The sequence below is a fragment of the Triticum aestivum genome, chromosome 3B (genome assembly GCF_018294505.1).
Source record: "Triticum aestivum cultivar Chinese Spring chromosome 3B, IWGSC CS RefSeq v2.1, whole genome shotgun sequence".
NCBI classification, from domain to species: domain Eukaryota; kingdom Viridiplantae; phylum Streptophyta; class Magnoliopsida; order Poales; family Poaceae; genus Triticum; species Triticum aestivum.
Window position 1 is genome coordinate 676,290,111 of NC_057801.1, and position 7,764 is coordinate 676,297,874.

The following is a 7,764-nucleotide window of genomic DNA, read 5'->3' on the forward strand; positions in this document are numbered from 1 at the left end:
CCGCCCCTCCTTCCTCCTCCATCGGCCGCCCCCTCCTCCCTCCTCCACCGGCCACCCCCTCCTCCCTCCTCCTCCGGTCGCCCACTCCTCCCTCCTCCTCCGGCCGCCCACTGTTCTTAGTAAGAATGAGTTTATTTTTATTTATAGTAATTTCTTAGTTGAACTAGTTAAATTAATAGAACTACACTACTACAGGATGGTGCTAACACGACACTATGATCAGAGACCCTTCGAGAAACTGTGTGCAATGCAATAATCGCAAACGATGGTGTCAGAGAATCGTCAAAAATGTCGAAAAAACGTTTGCGATGACCGATGCATCAAACACGGTTCTGATTTTAGTTGCGTGTGCGATGCAGGGCATACGGTTGATCTAGAAGAACTGTTTGCGATGAGGAAGAACAACAGAAATGGGCAGCCATATCAATGTGTGTGCGTTATATGGCATACAGTTCCCTCTGATGAACTGTGTGCTATTAGGGAATGCAACAAAAACGGTCAGCCAGATCAAGGTGTGTGTGATATACGACATACAGTTCACTCGGACAAACTGTTTTCGATTAGGCAAGAGAACGGAAACGGTTCATCTTAACCAAATGTGTGTGATATGCGGCATTTTCGATCAGCCAAAAGAACACAAACGATTAGTGTAAACCAGATGTGTGTGATACACAACAAACAACCCACTCGGATGAACTATTTGCGATGAGAAATTATAACACGCACGGTTACTATAGTAAGTTCGTGTGCGATTCTGTTCATACAAATTTTAAAAAAAAATGCAAACTAGTTGCTTGCGTATAAACAATTATCAAAAAGTAACGAGATAGACCTTCTTCAAGCCAATCAACATGTGTTCAAAAAACAAAAAATGTCAAAAATTACAAAACAAAGACCGCAATATTAACTAGATGGGATGGGTCAATACAAAGGTGTATAATAAACCTTTGCAGTTGCCCATCCAACTAGTTAATATTGAGTACACTTCCCATCTGGTCACCCATCTCATGACTACTCCAGCCTCAGCACACTTAACTTGGGAGTTTTGTTAGATGAGCTATCGGTAGGGAAGCTATCATTCTGGGCCATGTCCATGAGGCCCCATTCCTCCTTATTTTCTATTTCCTCTGGCTTGGAGTCGACTTCACCAAACTTGAAGACTAGTGGCAGATGATCCTTCTGTGCCATGGCGTTGGTGGAGGTCTGCGGGATGGAGGGGAATGGGAGGCGAGCAGTAAAGCCGCCCGTATTAAGCAGCGACTCGGGCGCCATTAATGGAGAGGAAGGCAGGTGGCCATGGAAGTCAAAGGGCTTGATTCCTAGTGAGCCTGTGCAGCGTACAGCTCACACGCTTCTCGGTGAGCCTGCGCATTGGAGGACAGCTTACACGCCTCTCGGTCAGCCTGCGCACCGGACTGCGCTCGCACGCCTCCCGTTCAGTCAAGCAGCTATCCGCACGGCACCTCCTATAGCCATTGGAATGAAGACACGTGGCGTCACGTGAATGGTTAACATAACGCACATGATTTGCACAAACATTTGTGAGGTTAGAGTGACATCTATTTGTTTAAAAATGCCTTTGTTGGCTGTTATTCGAGTGCTTCTTCTCTCAAAATGGACACAAACGATACCACAACATGTCGGGTGCCATTCCATAATAGCATGCCAAGTTTCATGAATTTCAGACGATTTTTGGATTTTCTAGAATTTAAAAACAAAGTATCTCAACATTTTGCCGGCAATCAAGAGTGCGCTAGTGTTTGAAATTCATTCCCATTTCTTTCATGAGACCTAAGCATGCACCCAAGGACAAAGATTTGATTTTTCAACCAATTTATATGCACTGGAGCATGTGCATTTAGTTCAAATTTGAATTATGCACATAAAATGCCTAGAAAACCCAGTTAATGTATAAAAATGTCCAAACGAACCCCGAAAAGTTGCAAAATTTAACACAACACTCCTGTTGTTCTATGTTGACACTAGAATTTTTTTGAAAGCAATAAGAGGCAGCGAATATGGTTTCGTCCCCGAAGGTGGGACATTCCTACCGAAACCATCAGGCTTGTTGTGAGAAGCTCTGGTTTGTGAGAAGCTTATAGCCAAACCTGCCCCAAATGGGACAAAAAAAATTTACCACGACATGTCGATGCTGCTCCATGATAGCATGCTAAGTTTCATGAATTTCAGATGAGTTTTGGATTTACTAGAATTTAAAAACCAGGAATCTCAATGTTTGCGGCCGAGTGACGGTGGCAGGGTGTTTGACATTCATTCCCTTTTCTTGCATGGGACCTAAGCATGCAACCAAGGACAAAGATTTGATTTTCAACTAATTTATATGCATTAGAGCATGTGCATGTAGTTCAAATTTGAATTATGCAGATAAATGCATCGAAAACTCAATTAATGCATAAAAATGTCCAAATGATCCCCAAAAAATCCCAAAAATTGACACATCACTCCTATTGTTCAATGTTGACACTAGAATTTTTTTGAAAGCAATAAGAGGCAGCAAATATTGTTTCATCCCCAAAGGTGGGACGTTCCCTACTGAAACCATCAGGCTTGTGGTGAGAACCTTTGGTTTGTGAGAAGCATATCCCCAAACCTGCCTCAAATGGGACAATATTTTTACCATGGCATGTTGATGCCGCTCCATGATAGCACGCCAAGTTTCATGAATTTCAGACGAGTTTTGAATTTACTAGAATTTAAAAACCAGGAATCTCAATTTTTGTGGCCGAGTGACGATAGCTGGGTGTTTGACATTCATTCCCATTTCTGGCATGGGACCTAAGCATGAAACCAAGGATACATATTTGAATTTTTGACCAATTTATATGTATTAGAGCATGTGCATGTAGTTCAAATTTGAATTGTGCTCATAATGCATTGAAAATGCAATTGATGCATAAAAATGTCCAAACGAACCCCGAATAATCCCAAAAATTGACACGACACTCCTATTGTTCTATGTTGACACTAGATTTTTTTTGAAAGCAATAAGGGGCAGTGAATACCGTTTCGTCCCCAAGGGTGGGACGTGCCCTACCGAAAACATCAGGCTTGTGATGAGAGCCTTTGGTTTTTGAGAAGCATATCCCCAAACCTGCCCCAAATTGGACAATATTTTTACCACGACACCATGATAGCATGCCAAGTTTCATGAATTTCAGACGAGTTTTGGATTTACTAGAATTTAAAAACCAGGAATCTCAATGTTTGCAGCCGAGTGACGGTGGCAGAGTGTTTGACATTCATTCCCATTTCTTGCATGGGACCTAAGCATGCAACAAAGAACACATATTAGAATTTTCAACCAATTTACATGCATAAGAGCATGTGCATGTAGTTCAAATTTGAATTGTGCTCACAAATGCATTGAAAACACAATTAACGCTCAAAAATGTCCAAACGAACCCCAAAAAATCCCAAAAATTGACACGACATATTGTTCTATGTTGACACTAGAATTTTTTTGAAAGCAATAAGAGGCAGTGGATATCGTTTCGTCCCCAAAGGTGGGACGTACCCTACTGAAACCATCAGGCTTGTTGTGAGAGCCTTTGGTTTGTGAGAAGCATATCCCCAAACCTGCCCAAAATGGGACAATATTTTTACCATGACATGTTGATGCTGCTCCATGATAGCATGCCAAGTTTCATGAATTTCAGACGAGTTTTGGATTTACTAGAATTTAAAAACCAGGAATCTGGCAGGGTGTTTGACATTCATTCCCATTTCTTGGATGGGACCTAAGCATGCAACCATGGACACAGATTTGAATTTTAAACCAATTTATATGCATTAGAGCATGTGCATGTAGTTCAAATTTGAATTGTGCTCATAAATGCAATGAAAACACAATTAATGCATGAAAAATGTCAAAACGAACCCCGAAAAATCCCAAAAATTGACACAACACTCGTGTTGTTCTATGTTGACACGAGAAGCATTTTGAAAGTAAGAAGAGGCAACATATATCATTTCGTCTCCCAAGGTGGCACATACCCTACTGAAACCATCAGGCTTGTTGTGAGAGAAGCTCTGGTTTGCGAGAAGCTTATACCCCACACCTGCCCTAAATGGGACAATATTTTTACCATGGCATGTCGCTGCCGTTCCATGATATCATGTCAAGTTTCATGAATTTCAGATGAGTTTTCGATTTACTAGAATGTTAAAAGCATGTATCTCAATGTTAGCGGCTGAGCGACAGTGTCAAGGTGTTTGACATTCATTCTCATTTCTTGCATGTGACCTAAGCTTGCAACCAAGGACAAACATTTCATTTTGCAACCCATTTTTATTGACTGGAGCATGTGGTTTAATTTTGAATTGTGCACCTGAAATGCCTAAAAAATCAAGTTACCGTATAAAAATGTCCAAAGGAACCCTGAACAATTCCAATATTTTTACGACACACATATAGTTGCATGTTCACTACAGATAAAAGGTCTAGCAATTCAAACACCGTCCATTGCCGCTGTGACCCCATTCTGTAATTCAAATCAAAATTAAAAATCAAGTTGATCCCACACAGTTTATTATCACCAACCGTGTGAGATGTAGTAGAAAATATCCTGGAGCATCGTCGGTGTATAGTATGCCTATGGCTTACGCGAGAAGGTGCATCGGCTACAGTCCATAGCCGGCGTGTCAAGCACACTAGCTCGTTCCCCAAATATCATTTCACTTTTCAATCGTCGCCGGTGAAAGATGGGGACGTGGACCCGCGTCGTGAGGGCAACATCGACGGCCTACTCCGGCGAGAGCGCGGCCGTAGCCGCCATGCGCGTGCTAACGAGGTGCTTGAGCGCGACCGCAATCTGCGACCGGGCGGCCATGGCAGTCCAAACGGCTGCTATTGCTTCTCAGGTGGCGGCAGCAACATCTGCCTCGGGGATATCAGCTGGCGAGAGTGGCACAATAGCTGTTCGTTCTACAGCGGCAGCCTTAGCCTTGATGGAGGCCGCCCACGACCATGTCGAAGCCGCCCATGCCCAGCTCGTGGCGGTCACCGCACAAATCAAATGAAGCTTCTCCGACAACGGTCGGCAACCCACGGCCAAAGAGTTGGCAATCATCGAGAGCGTTCGAGCAGCCGTTCGTTCCTCCGCCGCATACCGTGCGACGACGGAGCCCATCCAAGCCCAGATCGCGGCCGCCCATGCCCAGCTCGTGGCGGCCTTTTCCAAAGAGATGGCGGATGTAGATGGCGAGATGCTTGCCAAGTATGGCGCGATGGATGCCATGGAGCCCCTTCCCCAGTCGATGTCAGGCGCGAGCTGGACATGGAGGAGGCGGCGAAGATTGACGAGCACTAGCCGTAGTAGTACTCTTTGTTTTTTAATTAAGAGTGCCGGTCTTTAATTTGTTAGAGTAATGTTTAGGCTAGCTAGCTCTGTTTAATTGCTGAACTTTCTCAATTAAGAAGTGTGGGTGTGCTGTAGTCTCCTTTGTGTACCCAAATTATGCAATGACGTGGATCAGCACTGTAACCAGGGAAATTGGAACCAAAACTTTTGACGTTCAAACTCATTGCACACGGGTTAAGCTATCTGAACCATTTGTGATGTTCACATACCGTACATAGTTTTGAATAAGGGACCGTGTCTGATGACACTTTGCGCGCCAGTTTTTCGCTAAAGTGATTCCAAATTTTCGGCTTCCGCGGAAATATCTACCTCCCCGCCCCTCCTTACCAAAAGCCACATTTCCCCTGTTTTCGCCTTCCTTTCCAAGTTGAGACCTTCACTCCTTGCTTGCTGCGCCGCCTCCTCGCTGGCGACCCTCCTTCACGCTGCTCGGCCTCGCCTATCTAGGCTGGTAATCCACACCCGAACGCCGTCCTCCTCCTCCTTCCACATTCCACATGCCCCGACTGCCGGCGCGAGCGCGACACCTTCCACCCAAATCACCGACCCTCCACCAAATAGGCGCCGTCCTAAGCCATGGTGGACGCAGTATAGCCAGGATCTCATGGAGCATTTGGCAGCAAAGAAGAAAATCGTGGCCGCACATGCGGATGAGGTCGTGATGGCTACCATTCATGCCGACCCCCAGATCTTGGAGGAGCACCTTGCCATTTGCTAGCTACGCAAGTTAAGCATGCTCTGTTTACCCGTTGCGTGTGTGATGACCCACAAGTGTAGGGGATCTATCGTAGTCCTTTCGATAAGTAAGAGTGTCGAACCCAACGAGGATTAGAAGGAAATGATAAGCGGTTTTCAGTAAGGTTTTCTCTGCAAGCACTGGAATTGTAGGTGATAGATAGTTTTGTGATAAGATAAATAGTAACGAGCAACAAGTAAATAAAGTAAATAAAGTGCAGCAGGGTGGCCCAATCCTTTATGTAGCAAAGGATAAGCCTGGAAAATTTCGAATAATGATAAAGGAGCTCCCAAGGACACATTGGGAATTATCGTCAAGCTAGTTTTCATCACATTCATATGATTCGCGTTCGGTACTTTGATAATTTGATATGTGGGTGGATCGGAACTTGGGTACTGCCCTAACTTGGACAAGCATGCCACTTATGATTAACCCCTATTGCAAGCATCCACAACTACAAAAGAAGTATTAAGGTAAACCTAACCACAACATTAGACATATGGATCCATATCAGCCCCTAACGAAGCAACACATAAACTAGGATTTAAGCTTCTGTCACTCTAGCAACCCATCATCTACTTATTACTTCCCCATGCCTTCCTCTAGCCCCAAATAATGGTGAAGTGTCATGTAGTCGACGTTCACATAACACCACTAGAGGAAAAGACAACATACATCTCATCAAAATATCGAACGAATACCAAATTCACATGACTACTAATAGCAAGACTTCACCCATGTCCTCAGGAACAAATGTAACTACTCACAAAGCATATTCATGTTCATAATCAGAGGGGTAATAATATGCATAAAGGATCTGAACATATGATCTTCCACCAAGTAAACTAATTAGCATCAACTACAAGGAGTAATCAACACTACTAGCAACCCACATGTACCAATTTGTGGTTTTGATACAAGATTGGATACAAGAGATGAACTAGGGTTTTGAGAGGAGACAATGCTGGTGAAGATGTTGATGGAGATTGACCCCCTCCCGATGAGAGGATGGTTGGTGATGACGTTGGTGATGATTTCCCCCTCCCGGAGGGAAGTGTCCCCGGCAGAACAGCTCCGCCAGAGCCCTAGATTGGTTCCGCCAAGGTTCCGCCTCGTGGCGGCGGAGTTTCGTCCCGTAAGCTTGCCCACGATTTTTTCCAGGGTAAGAGTGATGATATAGCAGAAGATGGACGCCGGAGGCCCACCAGGGGGCCCAGGAGATAGGGGCGCGCCCTATAGGGGGGGAGGGCGCCCCCTATCTCCTGGACTGGGTGTGGCCCCCCTGGTCTATTTCTTTCGCTCAGAAATTCTTATAAATTCCAAAAAGTTGTTTCGTGGAGTTTCAGGACTTTTGGAGCTGTGCAGAATAGGTTTCCAACGTTTGCTCCTTTTCCAGCCAGAATTCCAGCTGCCGGCATTCCCCCTCTTCATGGTAAACCTTGTAAAATAAGAGGGAATAGCCATAAGTATTGAGATATAATGTGTAATAACAACCCATAATGCAATAAATATTGATATAAAAGCATGATGCAAAATGGATGTATCAACTCCCCCAAGCTTAGACCTCACTTGTCCTCAAGCGGAAGCCAAAATAGAAAAAATATGTCCACATGTTTAGAGATAGAGGTGTAGATAAAAAAAATAAAA